The sequence below is a fragment of the Oxyura jamaicensis genome, chromosome 1 (assembly GCF_011077185.1).
Source record: "Oxyura jamaicensis isolate SHBP4307 breed ruddy duck chromosome 1, BPBGC_Ojam_1.0, whole genome shotgun sequence".
NCBI classification, from domain to species: Eukaryota; Metazoa; Chordata; class Aves; order Anseriformes; family Anatidae; genus Oxyura; species Oxyura jamaicensis.
Genome location: NC_048893.1, coordinates 148,799,376 through 148,825,977, shown reverse-complemented (window position 1 = coordinate 148,825,977; position 26,602 = coordinate 148,799,376). Strand labels below are relative to the sequence as shown.

Sequence of the window (26,602 nt, the reverse complement as noted above, 5' to 3'; positions counted from 1 at the left end):
CCAGGGTCACCCCCAGAGCCAGGCTGGGCTGCTGAGAGCTGCTGTCACAAGCACAAGGACACGCCTGTCTCACCCCTCCAGGGGAAGGGGAGAACACCAATATCTTCTCGGTGCTTGGACTGGCTCCCGGCTGACAAACCTCACCGGCTGACTTGACAAGGCCGGGCCAGGTGACGGTGTCGGCACAAGCGCCCTCACCCAGCTTGTTGGTGAGGGGGATATACACGGAGCTGGGATCCCGTATTTCAGTGCTAGCAAAACGGTACATGATGGCTGCTGGCAGAAAGGCCAGGTCAGAGCCATCCCAAAGTCCTTTTCAGGTACCCCAAAGGGCCCCAAGCCAGCTTGCCCTGTGGCCGCTGTTTTGCACGTGCGCTAGCCAACTCTTGAAAACAGCCCCTGAACAATTTTGTTCAACATTTATCTAGCAGCATAAACACTCAAAACTGGCTTAAATGGGGTTAAAGACTGGCCTTCCTGAAAGACAGGAAAAAAAATAATCATACCTTCATAGTTCCTCATCTGTTTTTCACTCTGCCCTGTTCATCCTCCCTTGTTTCTACATGGCAAAGGATGGTTTTCCTAAATTTGCCCTCGGTCAGTACCTGCTCGGCTTCTCCCACCAGGGCAGCCAGCCACCGCCCAGCAGAGGAGCACATGCAGCTCCATTTGCTATTAAACAACATTCAAAGCTTGAAAAAAATCTTTAAAAAAGCCCAACAAGTGGAAGCAGAAAATCAATGTGTTTTCAGCTATTTAGTCTTACTTTAATAAACTGCTAGATAGCTAGGCCATCTCAAATGCTATGTTACTGGCCATGAGGAGTGTCATTTAAAATAACCAGGCCTCTTAACCAGTAGCAAAGCAATCTCTCCCTTGGTGAATAAACATTTTTTCTCTGTAATAGAATACAGTTTTTCAGTTAAAAAAAAAAAAAAAAAAGTGGTGTGTGCCTTCATTTACTGGCAAACAGCTTTCACTTCAGGAAAAAGACCACACCATTTCTCCCCCCCCCCCCCCCGCCCCGTATTTTATCAGATATACTTCAGGGCAATTTATCCTTCATGACATAAATGAGTTTTTTTGGATGCAGCTCATTCCCTCACAATAAAAAGAACATTAATATTCAGTTGGTCTGACTCCCTTCTATAAGAAAAATCATTACCTTTCAGATTGTGTTTTGAATAACAAACACAGATCTTTCAGGAAGAAACTTGTCCCAGTGGGGATTGAGAAAGGATCAGAGTTAAGCACTGAAACATGCAATTAATTCCCATTAGGGGATTAGGGCACTCGTGTTCACTTTGAATCAGAAAAATGAATTGTGAATTAAATTGTTCGCAACCAAGAGGTTACTTGTCAGAGTTAATAACTTAAAAAATAAAAAGCTAAACGTAAGACGCACATAAAAAGCTCAATGCCGCGTGGTGCGTCTGTAGGGAAAAGATATGCTTCATTTCCATTAAACTAAACTCTCCCTACTGTATATCTGAAGATAAGCTTCCAAAAAGTTTTCAGGGAAAAGCGTGACAACTCCTGAAACTGGCGAAAATGAAGCGCACGTTTCTGACTGCGCAGCGTCCGGCGGTTTGGAAACATTCCCTTAACAGGGACTTACAGGAATGCACCTGGCATAAAAGTGCTGGTCCCACAAAACTCAACAGTGGCAACAACAAAACTCACTAGCCCAGGTTAAGCTTACAACACTTAAGTAAATGAATTCCCCAGGCAGGATAAACGGAGACCGAGTGGGAACTGGAAGTCTCAGTCCCATACTGCGCAGAGCTGGTGCCTTCCGAGCCTCAGATTTGCAGCACTTCCACCATCGTGGCTTCAGGAGAAGGCTGGCAGCTGAACTTCCCTCGCCCCTTCATAGTTATGGATATTCCTGTCATCTGCTTTGGATAAGCTGATCACACTGATGTTTTGTTTAGTTAGAAAAAACAAAACACAAAACCAAGCCTGAGCTGGGAAGTGAGTGAAATGAGGAGTTGGTAGAAACGTTTTCTGAACGTAGCTCCTGATAAATAAAATTTATATAATTTTCTGTGTAATAAATTCAATCTCCTGCCCGCTGTGTATTGAGTTCTGGGCAGGCTGCTCCAGGCATTGGCATAATTCCTAGCGCTCATATCTGTGCTTTCAAACCATTTTTGGCCACCTTGTGGCAAGGAGAGTAAAGAGCAGAATTTTATGTTAGGGTCATTTCACAAACTTCCACTGAGCAGCTGAGAAGAGCTCCAGACGGCATCGCTTCGCTGGATAACCTACAGTGCCAATGAAAAGTTGCCTTTTCTCACTTAATCCGGTTTGACACTTCATCCCTCTACCAAGCTACCTTAGAGAAAAAAATAAAAAAATAAAAATCAGACTTTACGCTATTAGCTGCCAGGGCAAAACAAACCCATTCAGAAAGTACTTTCATGCAATATTCATGCTGGAATCATTAAAATTTAATGACGTGGGGGAACCTGAATGAGATTCGTGTCACCTCTTCCGACTATGAAAGGCAAGCGGCCGACCCGCTCGTGGGCTCTGTTGCTGCTCCCTTCGCTGGGCGAGATGCAAAGATCAGAAAATGAAGTAGCAGCTTTAGGATGGCGAAGGCTGAAGGTGCTGATGGGTTAAAATAAAAGAAGGGGTGGCACAACCTCGTCGCAGCAGCCGCAGTGGGGGGGCTTCTGGTCAGGGCTTTGTTCCTCCCCCTCGCTGCCCAGCCACTCGACCCCGTTTGTGTCTGACCATAAACGTCCTTTCTGCCACGACTCGGATGATTATTGGGTCCTACCAGCTTCTTCCAAAAATAAAGTGAGAAGCACTGCGTGCGTTCCGCTGACTCCAGGCCCCTTTGTGATTGCAGTACCACGGGTTTGGGTTTTATTTTGCTGAGGCTTTTCCTTGCGGCTCAGAAAGTATCCATTTCTCTCCCTCCATACAGTAACATTATTTTCCCTTGAGAAAAATTCTTAGTGCTGGCTCAGTGACCAGATATAGTTACACATTAATTCTTCAGAAGTTTCTTAAAACTGTAGGAAACAGGTGAAAAAACAAAATGCCTTGAACTTTAAACTTGAGCCCAGTCTGTTTGAATGAAGCGAGTTTTAAGGTCACTCTTCACTCAATGCTAACTTTCAAGCAGGACTAACATGCCAGAGAGGACTCATGGGACTGCATCCTGTTGGTCCTTTGATGCTTTCATTTTGTTACTTGCTATTTTCTTTATAGCACAGACAAGGGCTTCCTGCCCGGGCCGACCCCTTTCCAACCTTGCTGAATACCTCGGAAAAGTTTATGGCAAGACACCTTTCTTACATTAACCACAGAGGCAGCAGCGAAACGATGGCTCCTTTGAAATCCAGAGGTTATGGTCTCCTCGCAGCAGTCGTTCGCTCAGAAACTATGAGGTGCTGCTTTGTGAAAACAAACAACGGTATTATGGTAACCAATGCCACGTTGGACACTACCGGGCACTACCTGAGACGGCACTGAACCTACTTCACAGAGACTTTTCGTTTCACCCTCGGACAGCTTATATCCCCAAACCAACAAATACGCCTGCACTTAAGCTTGAGTGTCCTGATGGTGTTTGTCTCCGGGAGCCAGCGCGCAGAAGTCCTCCCTCCTGACAAGCATCAATCACACCGCTGCTCGAGTTCCTCGCACGGACTTGCACCAGGGCAAACATTTGCTTTTTATCTGTTCGGAACCGTTTCCAGTCACTTCCAGACCAATTAACATGCTAAATGTTAAAGTGCAGAGACAGGAGGGGGCTGGAAGCGCACTAGGAGGATGAGAAAAGGAGCACGAAGACAATGGAAAGTCACTGGATGTGGACAAACTGTGCTGGTAAAAAAGAAATAGTTGCACACCCACGATACTAGATCAGTATTATTGACTGTTTTGCCATAGAATTATTATTAAGTAATCATATTATCATTATATAAGCCTCTAACAGATTATCGCATCAAGGTTTTGACACCACAACTCATACACTTGTGGGCTACAGAAGCGGTTAAACTGAGCTCAGAGTGGAGCACGGAGAAGAAGAGTCCACAAGTGGGACATATTCTGGGGCACAGACTAAACAAGTGGAAGTTGTTGAGCTTGAACAGGAGCTAACGGGGCTCCTGCGTATCACCTGCAAATAGAGGTAGAGGTTTTACAGAAGGGACTGCTGGTTTTCCACATACACAAACAAACAGCCAGCCATAATTAACTTGGACATAAACAGCTTTCTATAAAAACACGGGACATAAGAATGACCAAAACAAGTCACAACAAAAATGAGCCAGGTATCCCATATGTGACACCGGTCAACAGCAGATACCCCAGCAAGAGCCTAAGAGCAGGACACAAAGACGGTGCTTTGGTTACAGACGTTTGGCCCAGAAGCTTTCCAAGCCAGAGGCGGTGACTGTCATGGTGCATACAAGATTTCTCCTGTAAACTTGCACAGCCACTTTTGTGAAAGTCCTGAAATCACAGCATTTCCATCGTGTTTGCCTCCCCCTGTTCTGTTGGGGAGGGAGAGTGAGAGAGCGGCGTGGTGGTGCTTAGCTGCCCATTGGTATCAAACCACCCCGCTAACACAGAGCCTTAAACTGTTGTATCTATACAAGAGGAGACAGAGGAAAGAAAAAGAACATTTACTTTAAGAGCCAGATCACCATTACAGGAAAAAAATAAACATAGACAACAACTTCTGATAGCACAGCCCCGTTATGCTAGCTCTGCTCCCAGTGCAGTTTCAAACACCACTGTGAATTTGAAGTGGTTTCTGCAATTGACATGCAGGGCATACCGCGCTGATTCAAACCGCCGACATCCTGAGGCTCAGAATACAGTCTGAAGCTGGGACGGGTTTTCCCAGCGAGGTCAGCACACTGATTTACATGCCAATGCCCAGAATGTTCAGTTAGTTGTTTTGGATCGGGAAGAGCATCTTAGCCTGCGAAACACAGCAAACACTCTGAGTACCTAAGCATGGGAACATATTTTTCTGTGCTGAAAAGATGGAGAGAGAGAAAAATGGAAGGGAGAAAAGATCAGGTCTGTGCTAGATCGCAAGGTGCCTTTCCACAAAGCAGTGCTGGAACGGGATGGGGAAACCACTGCACAATAATGCTTTGTAAGGAGCAGAGAGATGCCCAGCTGGTCACGGCACAGCCGAATCTGCTCTTCGGAGGTTTCCTTCCCCTCGTCCCTCAGGGATGTGGCTCAGCCTGGAAAGGAGGCTTTCAAGCAGCGTCCAGCGGCCGTGGCCTCCCTCAGCAGGAGCCGGCTGCTCTGGAGGCCCTTGCGCGCCTTCCTGCTGGCCTCCTGCGAGAGGGATGCTGAAAGCTCCTGGCTGCCCAGGTGGCACGCAGTGACTTCTGCAAGTGTCCAGGTGGTGCCGCCTCAGGCCTCAGGATGAGGCTGGGAGGGTGAGATGGCAGTGAGAGGTCCCAGCCTAGCAGAACCCAGGAGTAGGGGCACGTAGTACTGAGCTTGTTGGCTTTTATCCTGGAAACCACCTATCTGCGCCAGTGCAGGCCAGTTACTGAAACGCAGACCAACTAACTTGGCAGAAATGAAACATGAGGAAACCCCGACTGGCTGTTTTTTCAGGCTATGGTTCCTTGGGAAATGATGGGCGACTTTTAAGGGCCAAGGAAAGGTAATTCATACACTTTTATAGCATTTATGTATATACATTAAATTTCTATAGAGAACCGTGCTTTTCTTGGAAAATGTCAGTGGCCCACAAAAAAGGAGAGAGAAAGATTAAAAGCAGCTGTACAGGAGAAACCACCAGAGTTAAATGCAGACACTGTTTTAAAAAGTCAGCCAGGAAGGGTACAGACAGCGTGGGGTGATGGCCAAGCACATTCGTTCTGAAGCAGGGTCGTCCAGAAGGGTTGTGGATAACATGGCATATGCACACTCACAGAAGATATAAATGAAAATGTATCAACGTGAGTGTATGCACGCCACTAACTCACAGCAGAAGAAGGAGAGAGGCCCTTCTTGACATTTGGAGGACTGCAGATGAGGCTACTAAGCACGAACAAATGGAAAGCTGGAGGATTCAGATATTAATAAAGTGGAATTGTAAAATTACTGGCTCGCTAATAAAGCTCTGAAGCAAGTCAGACCACTGATCTGGAGACAGTCACTGTACAGACATTGGAAAATGAGGAAAAAAAATATTCAACAGATCCTCCTTCTGTGATATACAGAAATATTTTCCCTACACTTTATTTAATTTATTCAGGTCAAGTTTTTTAATGCTAAGAAATAGATTATGAATGTTGTTTTGTTTTTTAAGAGAGGAGGGAGGCTTCATTCCTTTCAGTCTATGAATCAAATCTGTGGAAAAGCATAATATTTAGCACACGAGATACTGGAAAGGGAACAAATCAGATTAATTCACTAACTGCCCTTATTTTACTTGCCTAATTAATTAAAAATTGAAGCATTTCTTTGATGAAGTATACATATCAGGTATTTTTATTTAATAAAAAGACCTTTTACAAGTCAAAAATAAAAAGCTAATCCATATCTTAGTAATAAATCTTTTCCACCATTTTCTAGTACACTAAAAGGCAAAACAAAACAAAACAGATCCCCACATGGAAACTACAGAGAACCATGAGCAGATGTATGTAATTACTTCAGTCCCACTGAGGTATATCACTTCTGTTTAGAAACTAGTACCAAGTTTACTCTAAAAAAAAGATAAAAGTCACAGATCATCATGAAAAGAAAACCAATGAGTTTTTTCAACTTTCCTGATCTTGATTTTTGTTCTCAAAGAAGGACTTGCAAAATCTGAAACATACCTTGTCTTTTTCTTCATCAGCTGGGAAAGCATCCTTATCTAAAAGTAAATACATTTATTGGTCTCCTATCTTCTACGTGGAAGAAACAAATACATATTCTGGGGGCATCCAAAAAGCCTGAATGGGCTCATAGCAAGGCACTGGAGCAAATGCTTTCAGCTCCAGAAGATGTAGTGACCAGAACTTCAAACATCCTCCTGCCTGGTAGAATCAAATATGAGTAAGAAGAAATTACCAATTTGTTTGTGTCCTGTAAGGATGTGTTGAATGCAACCTTGACTTTCAGGTAATGACTGATTTGGTCTTGATGCAGAAATAGGTTCTGTAGTCTGATGCAAAATTTAACACAGGCCTGTATTTACTGGAGAATCAGCAAAATCAGCTATAGAAGTTCTTAAATCTTCTCCTGGAACCACAAGAGGCTCACAAGAAATACTGATGGAAATAATTACCTGACATGCTGTTCCTACTGAGATATATCTTTGCAATTGCAAAAAGAAAAAACAATGCTATTTTAGTTTTACCATGGCGTGTAGAATTTATTCTAACTGCAGGTCTTCTTGGCAATGTCCAGGATCCCTGGCAAGAAGCCTTAATCAAAGGCATCTTAAACCACAGTTCTGGCTATAATAGAAAACAATATATAATACTCATCTGAATTATATAGACATGTATATGAGACAGAATTATTTACAAATAAAATATTTATATAGATGAAAGCAGTTTTATACATGCTGTGCGGCTTCTTTTCAGTGACCTTTGAGAAGGAATTTCAGCTACTAACTTGATGAAGGAAGGAGGACAGAATCGAGTACTGGAAGTAAATTGGAAGGCGAATAATATTCAGTGTGGTTTTGGAAGTAAAAAAAAGCCAGACTAATGTCAGTAAAACAACCTGCTTCCTCCTTAGACAAGGCTAAGGCAACGGGCCTGCAGTACAACAAAATGTTTAATTTAATATGCAATGAAAATAGCTCCATAGCAAGACACAGGGAAGAACTGTGTATGAATAAGGAGTTACTTAAGGGAAAATTACAGCAGCCTACATTAAAATAGAAGTAATTGGCACAGACAAACTACTGGGCATATTCCTTGGGAATATGTGCCCTGCCATAGCAAGCAGTTGTGTGCCTATCAGATCCGTGCATGATGCATCCTGAGGAGGAGTGGTTCATGCTATGGACATATTAGATGTCCAATGAAGAGCATAATTGAAGTAAGATGGCTTTTAATGATACAAAGTGCAGAAACACAAGCTTAAGAACCACTGACAAGAACTTCTGATATAAAGTGGAGACTCAGCAGCAGAAAGCAATGAAGCAAGACACTGTGTTCTGGTCAGTCGCACAATGACTAGAGAACAAAGCCAAGCTGTAGACTGGGAGAAAATACTCGAGAAAAATCATGTATGTTTTGCAGTCCTCAGAAATTCACATGGTCGTTTTCCAGCCATTCCCCTTCATCAAAGATTTCCCTGTTCTCACATGAATAAACACACTGATGTTGGACGTAAATAGCTTCACCAGCATGTGCTATCATCCCCATTAGCTAAAACAGACACCTGTGCAAGCCACCAACACGACACTGTTGTAAAGAGGGCGGGACAACCAGAAGAAGTATTTCAAGGAAACACAGGAGGCACCACAAAGGTATTGGTGAAATCTCATTTAGAAAACTGCACGCGAGAGACCTCATCCACAGTCAGAAACATCAGTGAAAGGCACAAGTACGAAGACTGGAAAGTTATTCGTTTCCTCAATCATTCTATTTTATTATTTTGTTATCAGGGTTAAAAATAAAAAGAGATGAAATGGCTTTGGCTTGCAAATACAGCCTGTTATTCTTCATACATACATTCTTTGTACAGTTGTGAGCGTTATCTTCCAGCAAGCATTTATTACTTCTTTTTCTGCAGTTGCAGATGTCTCCATTTAATGACTATTAGGTCCTACGCACCGAAAGTGTGTTTCATATTTTCCAGCACCAAGTAATTTTGAGAAGGATTGTACTTCTACAAACCACATGTTTTTCATCTACAGTGACAGCACAAAGCAGCTGAAAAAGCTTTTTTTTTTTTTTTTTGGTGGGGGTAGGGATGTTTAAAAAAAGAGCATTCTAGGGACAAAAGTCTTTAAAGTTACTTTGGATGTGTATCAGAAAAAAACCTCATACCTTTAGGCATTCAAATATCTAAGAGAGTGTCTGACTACATCTCTCCATCAGACCTAGACTTCGTGTTGGGGAAAGAGGCATGGAGGCAGACAAGGAAATATTACGGTATAAAAGGCTGGGGCAAGTGCTGAATGCCTCAGGCAAGGTCTTAAGATGTAGCCAGTTATGGACTGGAGCAGATCCCAAGCAAAGGTGTTTTAAGCCTCAAGTATAAGGTAGGATATCCTCAGACTAGCTTTAATTTCTCACAACAGCCTCCTTGCATGCCTCAAATATGGGACAAAATAATTAGTAATGAGCACAGCAAAACTGGCAACATCAGTAGTCAACAGAGCAGACCAATGGGAATTGCACAGATTTCAGCCTGAAAAAGGTACCTGCCAAATTAGTATCCACTGCCTGTGCAGTGGAACCTGAGACAGAAGTGATAATGGAAACCCCGTTTGTCTTTTTTCATGGTTTGCTCTGGAAATGAGACAATAATTGATAACTACTGCTTTATTCTCTGCTGTATTGGGATCTCACCTTTCCAAATAGGTCCCAGTAGTAGAGTACCTGCCAATTCACTTCCTCGTACTTTACTTTTTCCAATTTCACTGTCAGTGAACAGAGTGAGCAGGATAGGAAAGGCAAGTCCTATGACTTTATGCTTCTGAGTGAAGAGTTTCTGCATGCCATGGGGTCAGACACCTTCCAGATTGGCTTCTGGTGATGCCTTCACTGGTCTGTGAGTCAACCCATCTGACTAAGACCCTCGGTTTCTTATCATCTCTCAGATAATACAAGAGCCAACCTCAACTCAAGCGGTAGCAATAATGTTGCAAAGTCTCACCCGAGACACAGAGATGCCAGGCTGTTCTCAGGTTAGCTCACATCAGAATACAAGTCACTCAGTTGAACACCACATACGAGTCACGCTGTGGATAGCATGTAAGGAACTTCTAGGAAATGTCAGTCCTGCAGAATGGAGCATAGCCACGTGGTCACAAAGGCAATGATGATCCACACAGTCTGGATCATTGAAGGGAGAGGCTACTTTGGCTGAACTGGTTCATGCTGTAGTCTGTGTTATGCAAGGCCCTTATCCAGCTATAATCTGCACATACATCAGACAGTTTATGCACGTATGTAAGGAAGTGAATACCTACTATTTTTTTTTTTTTTTTAAATAAAAAAAGCTTTCTGTTGATTTTCTCCATCATTGCTGCCTTCATTTGGGCTTTACCACAGTGGATTGTTAGGCAAAATAGACATTCACTATAAGAGATTTTTTTTTTACAAGGTTAATACAAAAACTAAGCTTTTCTAAAGTTTTGAATGAAACTCTCAGATTCTGCAGAAACTTAATCAGTAAGAGAGGTTCAGTTGATTCACTGAATCTGGCAGCTGATTCACAGAAAACAGGCAGTTGCTTCTGCAATACTGTGAAGGTACCTTGCACTACATTACATAGGAATATGTATGAAGTCTATCATAGACATTAAATTTATAAGCAGACAAGATACTTGCACCATTTAAAATCAGACAGAAAAACATGTCTCTACATATGCATTTCATTTGAAGCCAAGAGGGGCAGCTTTGCATTTTCTGCCCCATTTTACAGGTAGATGGCTTGGTGCTCCCAAAAGCCATTCCGGCTCCTTCACATGCTTTTGCAGAAAGCCATTCTTTCCCCCGACTACGAATACACCAACACCATCGTTCCTGTATGCCTTCAACCCACTTCATAAACGTGAGCTTTGATTGTTTTCTTAATTCATAAAAGGAAAACAGAGCTGAACACATTTCTTAAAAGCTTCTCTCACAGTCTTAAAATTTGCCATTTACTCACCCATCTCCATCACAAGCTCATCTCCAGCAAGGCTATGTTCTAACAACTATTCTCAGAAAACCTGAGCTGTGAAGGCTATTGATGCTTGATCCATTATCTGGCTTGATTCAAGGAACAGGTTTTTATTTTATGACTAAACAAATGAACCTCTACTAAATACCATGAAGAAGTCAGCACCACACTTTTAAAAATGGATGGCTTCCCCTGAAAGGTCTTGGCCCAGGAGGTCTAAGCAGCAGCCTATACAACTATGGTCTGGGAGCTTCAAAAAGTAGTTCTGGGTGAACACTCATTCAATTTCATATCTAATATATTTCACAACAGAAAGCTGATTTTAAAGATTAACCACGCATCATATTTTTTGACTTCAGTTATAGTTAATTGAAAATTTTAAAGTTAAGCATTATCCCTACAATGTTGAAAATATACCAGTTATTCTTAAGCAACTGCTTAGTCCAACTTGACAGTAAAGAGTTATATTTCAGTTCTTGAACAAGTCAGTTTCTGTCTTCCCAATGCCATTGCCCTGCTGAATATCATGTAGTGCAGCAATCTATGGCAGCTTACAATCCTCAGACACAGTAACATGTTATTATTCTGAACAAATCTATCCCAGATTTGACAGCAGGTATCTAGGGACCTTTGGAAATCTCAATTAAATGTACTTCTGTGTTAAGCAAATAATCACTTAGTCATGCTAATTATCAAAAATAAATAATCTAATTAACTGGATTATAGATCTAGTTATACTGGATCTAACTGCAAATCAAGAAACAGCGCATTACCTAAGGCACAGGACGAAGAGAAATAATACAAGAATTTCATGTTGTCTTTTTGATATGGCTTAAAAAGATGGGTAATGAACAAATTGCTTCTGATTTTCAACGTGTGAACGTTTCTTTTAAAACAGATCACTTGAAGCACTGCGAAATGACAAACCTTCCCTACGTGGCTGTTTACTTCCAGATAACCATCAATTAACACAGGCATGCTTCTGAATACGTAATGCATTACATTTTTTACTTTCAACACCTGGTGTCACCAGAATAACGCCGTATATTTCTAAAACGCTCTTGCAGTCGTGTGTGCTTTGATTTTAGGGCAGAAATACTTCAAATAAAAGTGGAAGCATACAAGTTAAGGGAAATGATGCACGAAGATGGTTTTAGTGGCTAAATGACACATTATCAGTTAACTGACCATAATAGGTCATTTAAAGAATGAACTCAATGTCTCTAAAAGCCTTTGTCCCTTAGTCAAGGTGAAGAAAGACCTGAAGCAAAGCAAAAATTCTTCTGTATTCCCATATTCTGAGCAAGCCAAATCCCACACCCCTTTTACAAGAAGGCTTTAAGTGGTCATTTCTTCTAAAGCAGAAGTTAGTTAATTGCAAGCACTTTTAGTACAGGCTAACCGCTACTTTTCTATCCAGTCTAGGACAGCTGTATTAATCAGTTATCATGATGGTTTCACTAAGAATAGACAGCGAGGGGTGTGTTATTGTTTGGAGCTCACTGGTTCTCCAAGATACAAAATAATAATAATAAAAAAATCTCAGAGAAGGTGTAATTAATCTTAGTCCCTCCTCCTTCCCACTTTATCAGCAAGACAGAGCCAATAAAAAACATGACAAATTCATGGAAAATGCCTAGACAGTCACAATTAGTAACTCCATACTTCATTATTTTAATTTGAAAGTAGATGCATTTATTCACTTTAAATGTCAGATAATGGGCATAGAAAATAAAAGCTTTTTCAGCTTTTGATGCTTATTTCAAAACCCAAGCTGAATTACGGCAGGCATTTTGATCAACTGATATACGATTAAAGTTGTGCTATGTTTTTTTTTTTTTTTTTTTTAATACAGCTTTTCCAATAAATTACTGAAGGAATCCTGAACTTTCAGAAGAGTCATAAACTTGTTATACAAAGATCGAAAATACTGTATTACAACAAAGGAATGGAATACTTCTGAGCCTTCAGAACATTTTGATTCTATTTCAGAAGAAAATTATCAGAAAATTTGAGCAGAAAAACTGCTCAAGATGTGGTCAGGATATTTTAAATTCACTTTGAAAAACATATGAAAACTGGCACTTTCCTTCCACTAATTATGAGTTTTCTACAACAAACTTTCCAGAACTTGCATTGTCTTTCCATATTTTTTCTCACTGAGTTTACAGAAACTTCTATGGGTGCGGGTATTCAGGTGTTAGTCCAGCCACTGTGGATTTTAAAGCTGGAACAGAAAGGTTAACACTGACAGAGGAATAATTTTCAGGTGAACACCTATCTAGGATCTGTAGACAACAGTTGGAGGAGATCCTTATGCTCCAGTGAGGCGTTTGTTACCTTTCAACTGATATGTACTTGACAGCTGAGTCATCTAAGAACAAAAGAAAGCAACACAACCTTGAATACTGCAATCAAGCAATATAAGCCTAAGTAAACCAGGATCAAAAGAGAACAGCAGTTATCTCCAAATCAAAATGCTGAAGGAAAAAAAGTCATGGAAAGCAGAAAAAAAAGCTGAACCCTGAGAGGAGGAATGCTGAATCATTAATAAAAAAGAGCTTTTCTCCCAATTAACAGATGTTAACATAAACAAATAATTTTTAAAAGAGACTACCTAGCTCTGGTGGACTAATGGAGTTAGACAAGTTTTACATGCATGACTAATTTAATATAACAACTCTGCTTGTTCTCCAGCTTCTTCAGCATTTCAGAAAAAGGCGAAAAAAGAGAGAGAGAGAGAGAGAGAAAGCTTTCTGTAAAACAAACCAGTGTCAATTTTTTTTTACAGCTCCCTGGCCCCTTACACCCCTTTTGAAAAGAGCAAAATAATTTAACAAACAAACAGGTCTTAAGGAACTCTTTTCTTCCAAACATACAAGCATTTTGTGATCATACAAGCTGATAGGAGAAAGGCTGCCAAGACAGACCTAGGAGACAGCACTTGGATGGAGCCACCCACTATTTCCAACATTAATTCCTACGGAAGAAGGAAGGGATGTAGATCTTCCAGTAATGAAAATGAATATTTAGAATATGCACAGAGCTAGTTTCCTTCCTCCACAGGTGGTAAGATGCGGGATGCTGAAAACCATGGTAGATTTTTATCTTGACCTCTGTAAAACTTTTGGCACTGTTACTCAAGATATTCTCATAAGCAAGCCAGAAAAATAAAAAATAAAAACAAACAAAAACCAACATTTAACAAGAACTGTTGGCATGTAGGTTAGAAATACGCACAAAATTTGTTATACTCATGCAAGTAGCAGGGAAATACTAGTAATGAAAATACTGACTGACATGGAAGATGCAGGTGATGCCACAATGCACAAAGCTAATCTTGTGCTTTGCAAGCCTCTGCAGCAGCAATTCAAGTAAGGTCAGTGCAGAGTTCTAAGACTAGCCAGGAATACTCAACTGTGTAAACAAAATCTGGGAAAATATTAGCTTAACAGCAGCTCTGTATTAAGAGATTTGGCAGTTACAATGATCATGAACTCAGCATGAGTCAACAACGTGGTACTCTTGGAAAAAAATACCCTAATGTTTATATACAAACAAGTGTATCATTAGTAAGGCACATGAATAGTAACTCCAACTCTGACCTGGTCACAGAGTAGTACGTGCAGCTTTGGGCACCATGCTTTCTAAGAAATGGCATCAGTTGGACAGAAAGAAGAGAGAGGACAATCATAGGCCAAGAAATCGTAAGGTGTGGGCAGCAGGGAACACTGAGCTGTGATCATTTAATTTCGAGCAAATAGGGTCATGCCTTTAATTCTAACAAAGCATGCCATAAGAGAAGAGGCAGAAAGCTTCGTTTCACATCCACTTTTACAGAAGACCCAGTGAGCTTAAATTCCAAATACAGACACTAGAAAAGACTGATCTACCTACTGGTAAGCACAGTACCTAGGGAGACCCTTGACCCAGGAGAATTCCCAGGAGGGCTGGGAATTCTCCTCTATCAACTATCCTAAGCAGCAGGTTAGTCAAATCTCTATCAGAAATAACAGCCTTACTGCTAAACTTGCATTTTGCCAAGGAACTGGATTAGACAGTCTCTTAGCTCTCCTTTAAAAGAGCAAAAACAAACAGCAGGTTAATTCATATGCTATGCATGGAAAGGAACACTAGGTTTATGGATATCGCAGAAGAACAGAAAGAGACTAATTCTGTGGTCCAGTCATTAGATACTATCTACTACCTCAAGAAGAGATTTCTACATCCTGCTCTTAACCTGTTTAGAGACAGTACCCTATGCAATTATTTGGAGTTTTTTTTTCCAAATAGCAATAACCTTGAAAAGGAAGAACAAAATGTTGGCTTCCCACCCATTCTACATATCTCCTACCAAATATACTCATAGATATAATCCTGAAGTTCTACATCGAATGCTTTTTGACCCCACGGATCCTGCTTTCTGTGCTTTGATGCAGCTTCAAAAGGCCAAGTTACAGCACGATCAAATGTTCCAAGGAGACATGGGTTACAGCTCTCCAAGTAGAGGGCACAAATCTAATTTTTCTGCTTTCTAGGAGATGGTGCAGTAAAAGACTGTTCTTAGTCCTGAAGCTGCTCTCGGTTGGATCATGTGTACCTCTGGCACAGTTACCCATCTCTGGCCTGATAAAAACACTAACAGAAGGCAAAGTAAGGGACCCAGGACTCCACCACCACAGCCTCAAGAACGGCTGGAAGTTCACTGCTGCCATTCCCTGTTGGAGGCTTCTGCTCCTCTAGTAAAATGCAACACAGACTTTCACCCTTCAGAGCCTGCATGACAGCCATCCCATTTTGCATTCTGAATATAAAAGCAGTTATAAATTTGTATCTCAAACGAACCGTCTTAATTTTATCTACTTTTCTTCTCAAACACTACTGTTCTCAGATCACAGATAGGAGATTTTAATTGCAAGAAGTTCTGAAATAATAATTAGAGATTTTAAAAATATAAACAGTATTTAGCTCTTAGGCAAAATGTTTTATTTGCTCTATTGTTAGCAAGTAAATGGTGAGGTAAATCACTGATACTGATTAACTGGAGAAATTAAATGAAAATCTGTACTCTCATGCAGGTTTCCTCCAAGCTGTCAATGGGGCAACTGCTGACAAGATACACCATCAGTCCTCTAGATGCACATTTTTGCACATACATTTTTTTCCATGGAGTGCTTTCTGCACACATGATCTTACTGAAATTACTGGAGATTCACAGGTTGTTACAGATGCATGTAGGTGTAATCACGGCCCATGCCACAGATCTTCAGCAAAAAAAAAAACAACAACAACAACACATTTTTAGAAAGAAAATTAAGTAAGCGATTATATTGTGCTACACAAATTACATTAGCAGCAGCTCTGCCCACAATGCAGAAATAATCAGAAGCTGGGATCTAAGAAGAGATACTGAAGCAAACAGTAATTGTGCATGCTGTTATTAACACACTGCTGAGTTTTTACAGATGACAAAACTACAAGATTACTGAGAAGTTTAATGATTCTATCTCTTATCAGAAATAATCTTAAGACTGTCTGTTCCACTGTCATTGAAAGTATTTTCCACCACTTTTTCCTAAACACTCTCCTAAAGCATCACTACTACCCAGAGTAAAAACCCAGGTGATAAAATGTAGTTGGGCTGGTGTTCTCAGTGGGCTAGTGGAGAGATTTAGAGCAGGGTGGAAGGAATGTTAAAGAAACAATCCTCCCTATATACAGCCTTGAAAATTAGCCCAAGAGATTATTTTTTGTTTGACCTGTTCAATGCAAGACCAAACCACCTGATCTGGCAGAGTCATGAAAGGTAAATTATCCTGAAGATAATCATCTGCTCCTCTCTTCTGATATCAGATCTAGCAGGTCATGTGCCTGCTGCATCACTCTGAAGAACCCTGTTTACAATTAGGTTGCATCAACACTGAAGGTCAGCCACAAAAAGACAATTTTAAAATGAAAACATCTGATGAACACAGTATGAAAGGCCAGTCACAAACTTTATGCTCTAAATCTTATGACAGACCAAAAAAATGTAAATTTAAAGTTCTTACATCAAAAATATAACTATAATACCTTTTGTTATTCTGTGATAGCTAGCAAGATTCAAAACAATGACGAGGAACTGAACTGTTGATGAATAAATATTTCTTATATTCATAATATGACTGTGATGATAATATGGCTTTTGATAAAGGCAGCTAAATTATAGATACTAATTTTGTTTTCACATACAAAAATGCTGAAACCAAAGTTACATGTAAGACAATATAGACTACAGTTGGACAAAAAGATTAAAGAGATTAAGTCATTGTTTTGATATAGAGATATTGGAAAAAACTTCTGTGCAGAAGTTAATCGTGTACAAAGTTAAAGATGCTTTGTGCCACCCATTAATGTACTAAATTGTCATTAAGCATACTTAATTAAACGATCTAGCATCTCCTAGCAGTAAAATAACAGACTAGATGAGCAGATGGATTCAGATATATTTTGACCTAAATTTCTTGATATTTCAACAAGATAAGTAAAGGTAAACAAGAATAAAAGGGAGAGGAAAAAACAGCCAGCACATGTATCTCATGATGAAGCCCCATACTAGAAAGATGGGAAAACACCAAAAACCTTTTCTGTCTTTTTACTGCACCTGTTTTTCTTCTTCAAGATGTTTTGTCTCTGTTAAGCATGTTTTCTGAAGCTTTACCTAACTTTAAATAATCACATTACTAAGAACTTTTTTATGTCTGGAACTACAAACACGAAATACAGTCCAGTGCCCTAGGAGAGTTTTATCAAAATAAATAAATCATTAACTTAAAGTATATTTTAATCTCTTAACTGTTGCCCTTCTTTTATGCTCAGTCTCTCATTGCACTGCTGTTAAAGACAATGATTAAGAGAAAAAGTCTCATTACTTACAGAATCCCCAGAAGTCAAAAGATTCCTTTCTTTTTGAGCCCTTCACATCACCTTCCCCAAAGAAACTCTTCCCAATTGGCCGAAGTTCATAAGCATATAACTTTGTGTTATTTTTCATGTCTGAAACAAGCTTCAGAAAGACTTGGCCGGTGGCTGGATTCATATTCTGAAAGTTTTCATAGCTGGTGTATTTGAACTACATCACAGCAAGCACTGCAGCCTTGGAGCAGGTTAGTGGTTTGATGTATGAAACGTGTATGTGTATGATAAATGTCCTGCTGGGATTTATTCCCTATGTAATTTTCAGCTAAGGCAAAATTAAGCCTGGGGCTCCACTCCATAAATTGTGTCAAAGCATTTCTCTCATTCGTATAGTTTCTCAGGTATTTATACATTTTCCTAATATAGTGCAGACTTAGCTCTGTGCAATGCCATCTAAACTTAATTTATTCTCCTATTCCCGCATCCAAACATAATATTTACCAAACAGTATCTCCACACCTCACATGCAACACAACACAAAGCAGTACTGTAGACAACAGCACAGTGCAAAGTAATGTATTTTTAAAGCTCGGCTTCAAAGTACATGTTGCCACACTCCATCCCCTTTTGGAGGAAATATTATGCAACACTGAGCTCAGACCCTTACTTGCTCATTCTACAGAAAATCTAAATTTGGTTGGCTCCAGTAAACACTGCCTCAAAGAAAATCAATAGAAATTGATATACACTTTTGAACATATATGAATGCAGACATTAACTGCAAGATCCTATCTTCCATCTAGTAATCTCTAGGTGGAAATCACTTCACTTTTCTAACTCTCTGTAGGGTTGTTGCATCCTCTTTAGAGTTTTTCCTTTGCCCCAAGTAAGTTTGTTGTTTGCAGAACAACTCAAGGCCAAGATTGTGCTGACACTAAAAAAAGGGGACTCATATCCGTGTTCTCCCCCTTGTGCTGGCACTATCAACTGCACAGGCATGCAGTCCGGGGAATAAAGAAACCTTATACCTATATCCTTCTCTTGGTATCTAGGAGTCCAAAACCATCACATCTCAGCTGACAACCATGGCAAGTAATTTCTTTTGTTTCTTCTGACAATCATCTCATCCGATGATCTGCCTTGCCCAACTGCTATTGCTTAAATCTGTCAGTCGCCTTCAGTTTTCCCACCCACATATTCCAGTAAGATTCCACTCTGAACTCGTATCCTATTACCAACATAGATCCAATCTCTGTGACAAACCCCCCAACACCACAGTAATTTTATCTTCAAGTTATTACTATGGATGCTTACACTATTTAGGCCTTTCTCAGGCCTTCCTACATCGCTCTTCCTTTCCCATAAGCTTTTCATGACCACCACGAGATTCCCATTTCTTCCAGACTAACACTGCCAAGAACCTGCTGCCTCACTACAGAGCAACTTCTTCTTGTTCCAGGTGAGCTGGGTTGGATAAATCTAAACAAGAGAGCATATTCTGGACTCATTCAACATACTATTGTCAGTGTATAGCTCCATAACCCATATACAAAAGGTAAATCAGAAGGGCAATTACATCGTGTTTTAAAAGCTAAAATTATAGAGGTCCCAATGAAGGAGCCAAAATCCCTTAAAATAAATATCCCTTCACTGGAAACCGGAGAAGATGTTGACAGAATCAGTTCCTTTATTGGTCAACATCATCCAGTCACACTTCTGGACTTGCAAACCACTTGCAAACCTGTTTTCTTGCGATACCAATTGACTTTTAAAGTTCCAGTTTAGGAATCACAACAACGATGCTAGACCAACTATTAACAGCCTTAAAAAACTTGCCATCGAGCTCAAAGCACACTATGTGCTACCAGAATCTGAAATGTTATATTGCAGCACCCACAGTGAATTGCAGGTCATGCAGTTAGTTAAATTAGTTTTAAAAAGACAAAAATACTTGAAGAATTAAACAGGAATTAAAGACAAGAGAATAACTTGAACCAGGGCCCTTTATGTACTTTGGCCTATCTATCTGCCATTTCCCTATAAATTAAAGCAACCCATAATTTCTTCTAATGAAGCTATTAGCTAATGAAATTCTGGCATAGCCTTACTCTCCTATCACAACTAACACGAAACACTTGTCAGCACATCTAAATGTCATTCAAAGCCACTACAGTCACCGTTCTTCCAACACAGAAACAAAACAAGACATTTCTCACTTACTACTTCCAATCTCACTTCCAATATTATTTTTCTCAGCAATGTTTTGAACAAAATTGGTTTATTTCTACTTTCATGCCAGCTTTCAGCCCAATTACTATATATGCGGGCTGTACTTCTCCTGATAGAAAATAATATAAACTGTTACCTTTGATTTCTAGAGAAATTCACACAATTCTGAGATCCAAGCCACAACAAAACTCCTACTACAGAAGTCGGAGTGGATAGAATCCATTTTTGGGGGGCTGTATCTTGAAATCTAAGAGTGAAAGAAATTAATATCTCACTGTGGACGAGACAAGATCATAATCTCACCCTGATTTTAACACTAAATTTCAGTATCCACATACGCAATTAAACAACAAAAACTTGGGTTCAGTTTAAAAGAACTCAGAAAGAATAGTATTAAGAAGCTCTTATGAACCAGAGAGCTGTTTTCATTGCACTTAACTTTAATACTCTAAAGTCAGGAATCTAGGCTGGTCGCTTAGGCTTTCCCAGTTGATGTAAAGAGACGTGAGCTGAATCCCTCACCATCAGCTACAAATGAAACTCACATTTTAAAAGCAAGTCTTGCACCTGAATTAGTAGATAACTAAGGCTGGGTAAATAAATCTCACCTTATAGTGCCTGTAGGAATGGTTTGATTCTCCTGAATAATTTGCTTCTGTACAGCATTATCAAGTTTTGGAGTTTCTGCTACGCTGAAATCCCAAGTTCAGTTAACACCAGTTTTTGCTTCATGCTTCTACATATTCTACATGTTAACGACCACAAATATACACGAGGAAAAAAATAACTAAAAACAAGTTCCATCCCTTAAAACAGTTTATAAAATAAACTGTCGTCACCAGCAGACATCATGAAGGACGCAATCACAAAGTGAGTGCTCTTCAAAAACTGAATGGCAATGGCTGAGCTATTCAACCTACATGCTTGAAAATATCAGCCTTCCAGCAGCACGGTGTAATACAAGGACCATGGGCTGCAGAACCTAAGAAAGGCACTGTTTTGAATCTCATAGGACCCAGTAAAACCAAATGATTTTATTTATGGGCAAAAAAATATAGAAGAACATATACAGTATCCATATATGGATAAATATTAATGTTGGTAATGTTAAGATAGTTTTATTACGGATTTGGATTTATACTCCAATTCTGCAGAGACCTATATATACGCCTGAGTTTGTTTTTTTTTAAACACTAGTAGGAAAGCTGCAGATTCAGGAGTGGTCTCAGCACATCAAATTAAACCTACACCAAAAATATTTCAGCTTCTGAAGTCGGGGAGGCAAAATCTGATCATAGTGAATCCAGCTTGCAAATCAGACGTTGTAACATATTCTCTACACACTGCCACAATCATTTTGGAAGGAGGAAGTGCTAGTGAGATATGAGCACACAGTTCTTACCAGTACTGCGTGTCTGCGGAAACAATGAACCCTGGATATGTGATTCAAGTGCTGTACAAACTGGTCTGCCTACCAGCAGGCAAAATGTAATAAGTGACATATTTAATGACAAATGTAACAAGAGACGTATTCCCGTGATGCAGATGGCCACAGTGGAGCTACAGGCGAATACCCAGGGTATAGAGAGATCCAAGAGAGGAACTGTAGAAGACTGAGGCTAGATCGGCAGCAAAAAAAATATTCTGTAGAAAGGAGATGGCTGTTATAATATGCCAAGACACTATTCAAACTGCCCATGGTAGCGTTACCATTAAAGTACCATAATGCTAACAGGCGTTCTTGAGACTCCTGGAGAACACAAGCAGAGAGAGTTTTATACCGGTGATGAGAAGTGAACATCGATGTCTCCTTCCTTACTATCAGTAAACGCCAAACCCTGACTGTCGCTGGAGAGCCAGAACTTGGCTGGAAGTGCAGTGTGTCAGCCCGGGTGATGCTGGCTGGGATCCATGCTTCCTCTGGCGTGCCAATGATGGTGTCTTACCTTCCCTTCCTTACGACTCATGAATGCACCTTACTGGACTATAGAAGCAAGAAAGGCAGAAAGTACAAGTGATTTTCTCCCTTGACACTCACTAGACCACATCTGCAGTACTGCATCCACTTTTGTGCCCTCCAGCACAAGGGAGGTACTGATAAGCTGCTGTGAATTCAGGGGAGAGCCACCAAGATGGGTGGGGAGTGAGCACTGCCTTGTAGGGGGAGGCTCAGGAAACTGGACGTGATCATCTCTGGGAAAAGAGATGGCTTCAGGATGACCCAGCGGCAGCCTTCCCACACCTCTCAGGAGTTATGGCGGGCTTGAGAAACAACAGGCATAGACTGGCACAAGACAGGCCCTGATGGGATTCAAGGAAAAGGATTTCATGACGAAGACAGACAAGCATTGCAGCAAGCTGCCCAGAGAGATTGTGCAGCTTTACAAGACACATCAGATGAAGCCCTGAGCGGCCTTGCATGCCCACACTGGGGGCCCTGCTTTGAACAGGAGGTTGGACTAGAGACTCTTGAGGTCCCTTTCAGCCTTATTTATACTATGACAAAAAGTCGTGGGGCTCTTATCAGGCCAAACAAGACGAGTGGATAGACAGATGAGAGAAAGACTTGCAATTACTCTATTAATTGATGACACACACATTTAGAACTGCAACACTGTGCTAATGCAGAAAGCCTCCCACAGCTGAAGGGTGGTGCACATGGCATGATGTTCTTTCTAGTTACAGTGGACGCACACAGGTAACAGTGAGAAAGGCAGTGCTGTAGGGAAGGGATGAGAAAATAAGATTCCATGTGGCCAAGAACTGCTGTCAGAAAGGCAGTAATGCGAGGGTAACTTCAGCTGTTAGTAAAGGTCACCAGCAATTACAGTCAAAAGGCTGCAGAAAAAAGCAGTTGTGCAGGTAATTCCAGAGAGAGTGAGACGGAGAAATCAGAAGTGACAATGATATTTGGCATGCTTTTCTTGAGATGTTAAAAGCAAATAGCTGACAAACTCAAGGAAATGAAAATGGCCAAAATCTTAATGTAAAAGGCATTCCTGAAAAACACCGTAATGGTAAATCAATAGAATGTTATATTGCCTCGGTAAAGTCTGTCCTTCTTTAGCAATACCTGGTGTTTGAAAGTGGGGAAGAGAGAGCCATTTTTGACATGGTCCATAAAACGTAATTAAACTTTTCAAGTGAAAAAGAACAGAGAATTCTAAATAGCTACCGACTTGATTTAAGGACAGTAATTTACTACTGCTTTAATTGTTCTGTTCCTGAAGGAAAAAAGCTATTAAGCGCACAAGAGACAGAGAGAGAGAAAAAGAGAGAGAATGGAGGAGGTATTACATCTGCAAACCCAGTAACATTACCTTCATACATTCACCCTGTCACTTACTATCTTTCTAATACTCACCCTCTTTGTCAGAAACACGAGAAAAATATACTTCACAAGATGCAAAAAAGGTAGAATCTGTTCGTATAAAAAATGCATCTTATCACGGCAAGCCCTCCCTGCTCAAGCAGTTCATGTCACTGAAAGTGTCAAGGAAGCTTCAGATTCAATTCTACCTACAGCATGAGAGTCATTATGAAAATATTTGACCAGATTTAAGCCCAAGGAGCATATTCTTCTAGGGCACGAGAAACATTTAACAGGACATGTTTGAAGGTAAAAAAAAAAAAAAAAAGTACACTGCTCCAAAACAGAGATGACGTTCAAAGTACGGCGAAATGATATTTTTTGCTACAAACAATACTGTTTATGATTACACTGACAAATATTTTGGGTAATCCATCAGTGAGCAAAAACACACCAGAGCTAGTACCAGAAGGTGAATGCCACAACCTAATCCTAATGTATAATAAATATCTTAGTATCATAATAAAATAATTATTCCCTTATTTCACCCCATTACACCCTCCTGACTGCACCTTTGTCCTTGTACCTACACTCACAAATTCAATAGAGACCAGGCAGTCACCTAACCTCTCACTTCCCTGAAGTTCCCTGAGAACAACAAACACAACCGTATAAACAGCAGAAGAGGAAAAAAATATGGTTACATCAGCAGTCAGATGCAAGTCCTTTTGAGAAATAAGATCTTTTGAAATAGACAGCTTACTAACTATCACAGGAGTCATGAAAACATATAGGCAGGATCAGAGGAAGGGTGGTTGGAAGGAAGCTTTGAAGGTCACCAAGCCCAGCCTCCTGCTCAGAGCAGGACTAATGCCAACGCCAGACAACACTTTTCCAGCGAAGAGGCTGCGTTCAGCAAAACAGTGGGTGGGAGAGACAGCAGGATGTCTGGTGCAAAAACAGACCTGGTTTGTGCTCTGTACTCCACGGAGGCACCTAGCCTTCCAAGCTGGAAATCAGCTAAGGAAACCATGAACTGACATGATGACCCTTTCTAAAGGATAAAAAGCAGAGACTGCAGGAAACGAAGTATTCAAAGCGACATTTCTACCCTGAATCTGACCACACATATAAAGAAGTCACTGCAAGAAAAATCATAAGCATCAAACAACACGACAGATATTGATGTGACACATTCTCTTCTGCAATCGAGCAAAGCTTTGTTCGATATTCCCGTAGCCTTAAACTCTTGAACAGAATCAAAGAAACTTGTTTGCGAAGTTGACAGAGAACATCACGGTAATTTGGAAAGTGAGGAGCGAACAGGCAACAAGAGTCCAAGCAAAATGAAGTTCCTGTACCACAGACATGAACTTCTCAATATTCATCTGCAATAGCGTGCAGATTCCCAGACATAAGCAACGTGTTGGAAGTTAATTTCTTTAACACATAAGCACCCTTGACAATTCAGCTTTTAAGGCATTTGTTCTGCTTAACTTTTATTTATTGCTGGCAACAGAATGCTGTAATATGCTTGGCTAACAAGACACATTTGCTTTCATGTAGCTTGGACCTCACATACAGGGAGAGAGGAGGAGATTAGTGCTGGCTGAGGATACATAGGGTTTAATGACAGTCTAGGTTCTTAAGGCATAGGTTCTTAAGGGGAGGCGAAAATAAAGTTGGAAATAAGCCCATTCAGATATGCTAAACTTGAAGCCTTTCTTAATGGCCTATGTCACGCTGTGAACAATTTTAATTGTCAGGAAATTGCTTCTGCAGGTTGACTGAGTGCTTAAACTCTCGCATAGAAAGCATAAAAGTACAGGTCCACTCTTCATGCGGTCTGACATGAAACTGGGCTGTATAGATATTCCTAGTTGCGTCTCTGTAAGTTAAGCTCTATACAATTTGCTGCCTTCGTATTCTCAAAGGACGGCAGAAGTTACAGCACTAGAAAATTAAAAAGCCCTAAAGCCAAAAATGAGGAAGTTAATTGCCTGAAGTTAACACAGACACAGCTAAATAAACCTCAAGCTGGAAGCAGAAGGTTTACAACTCTCTAGAATGGAAAGGGATGTAGAGAAAGATAAGAAATTAAGTTCAGTGAAATGAAATACTCAGGAGGTTAGCCAAGATTAAAAAAAAAAGTAAGATATATGCAGTCCGTGCAATGCAGGCGAAGCAATTAACGCTCTGAAGCGTTAACTTGTAAAGAGATTGGTAGCTTCTCTTTATCTTCCACACCTAAGCGGCGTTCTTTTGGTTCTTCTCCCACGTTCAGGCATGGTTTTTCGGCCAGTCTGCTTCCCTGGAAGGCACAGGCGGCTTACACAACCCAGCGCCTGGCGCCGGCCCGCTCCTCAGGGAGCCGAGCGCCCCGTCAGAGGACCATGCGCCCATCGCCCCTCAGCGCCCCTCAGCGCCCGCCCAGCGGCCCAACCGCCCTCCCCTCCCCGCCCGCTGATTGGCTGCTCCGGGCGCGGGGCAACGGCCGCTAACGGCCGCGTCACGCGCCCCGCCCCCCCCCCCCCCCCCCCCGGGGCCGCTCGGCACCCACCCGCCAGCGCTGCCCTCGCCTCACGGCGCCTCCGCTTCCGCCCGCGGCCGCGTCCCGTGTGGGCGGCCCGCGGCCGGTCCCGGGGGATAGGCGGCGGGGCGGGGCGGCCGCCGGGGCGGAGAAGGGAAGGGGAGGGAAGGGGGCGGCCCCCGGCCGTGCTCAGCAGGCCGGGGGGAGAGCTCGTTCCTGGCCTGCGGCAGGAGTCCCCGGTCCCCCCCCCCCCCCCCCAGTTCAAACACAAGCATCGTTATCACATTTTGAATCAACTAAAAAGACAATAAATCTGATTTTTACTACATGGCCCCGTTACAGCTATATTTGCTTCTCGTTCCACTGAAACTAAGTTGGAACAAACCGTTGGCAACCCCAGAACACCTCATGTTAAAACTTGTCCTGAGTTGACCTGCTACCGATTTCAACATCTACAGGGACTTCTTTTTTCCTGACAGAAACACTTATAAAAATCACGCCCTGAACCACTCGACGCATACCATCACTGACACACACTGAACACCCATGCCCCCGTACCACCGTGCAGCTCTCGAATGGAAAGGTAACCTCTCTGGGGCTCTACAGCCCATGCAGCCAAACACATCTGCTTCTTCACCGTAGGTGGACAGTCCTTTTTCCTCAAATTGCTATGTTTATTGCTGTGTTTATGTTACTGGTCCATAAAAACACTTCACCTTATCATGGAGCCCAGCACTCGGTCTGAAGCAGCTGTCACTGGCAGTACCTGCAGCTGAGGGTGGTGGTACATGACAGACCCA

The 26,602-nt window shown here is 41.3% G+C and overlaps 1 protein-coding gene across 3 annotated transcripts in view; it reads right to left on the bottom strand.

The window, feature by feature from the left end:
- GGACT (gamma-glutamylamine cyclotransferase) overlaps positions 1-25,950 on the bottom strand; it is a 30,720-nt gene extending 4,770 nt beyond the window's left edge. The window contains exon 1 of one of the 3 annotated variants that reach the window (XM_035318685.1): positions 25,833-25,950. The gene's annotated coding sequence lies outside the window, so the exon portion shown is untranslated. Of the gene's footprint in view, positions 1-6,821; positions 6,848-25,832 lie in introns of those variants that run through there. The other 2 variants (XM_035318676.1, XM_035318693.1) reach the window with 2 other exon arrangements.
- Between the last annotated feature and the right edge of the window lie 652 nt (positions 25,951-26,602).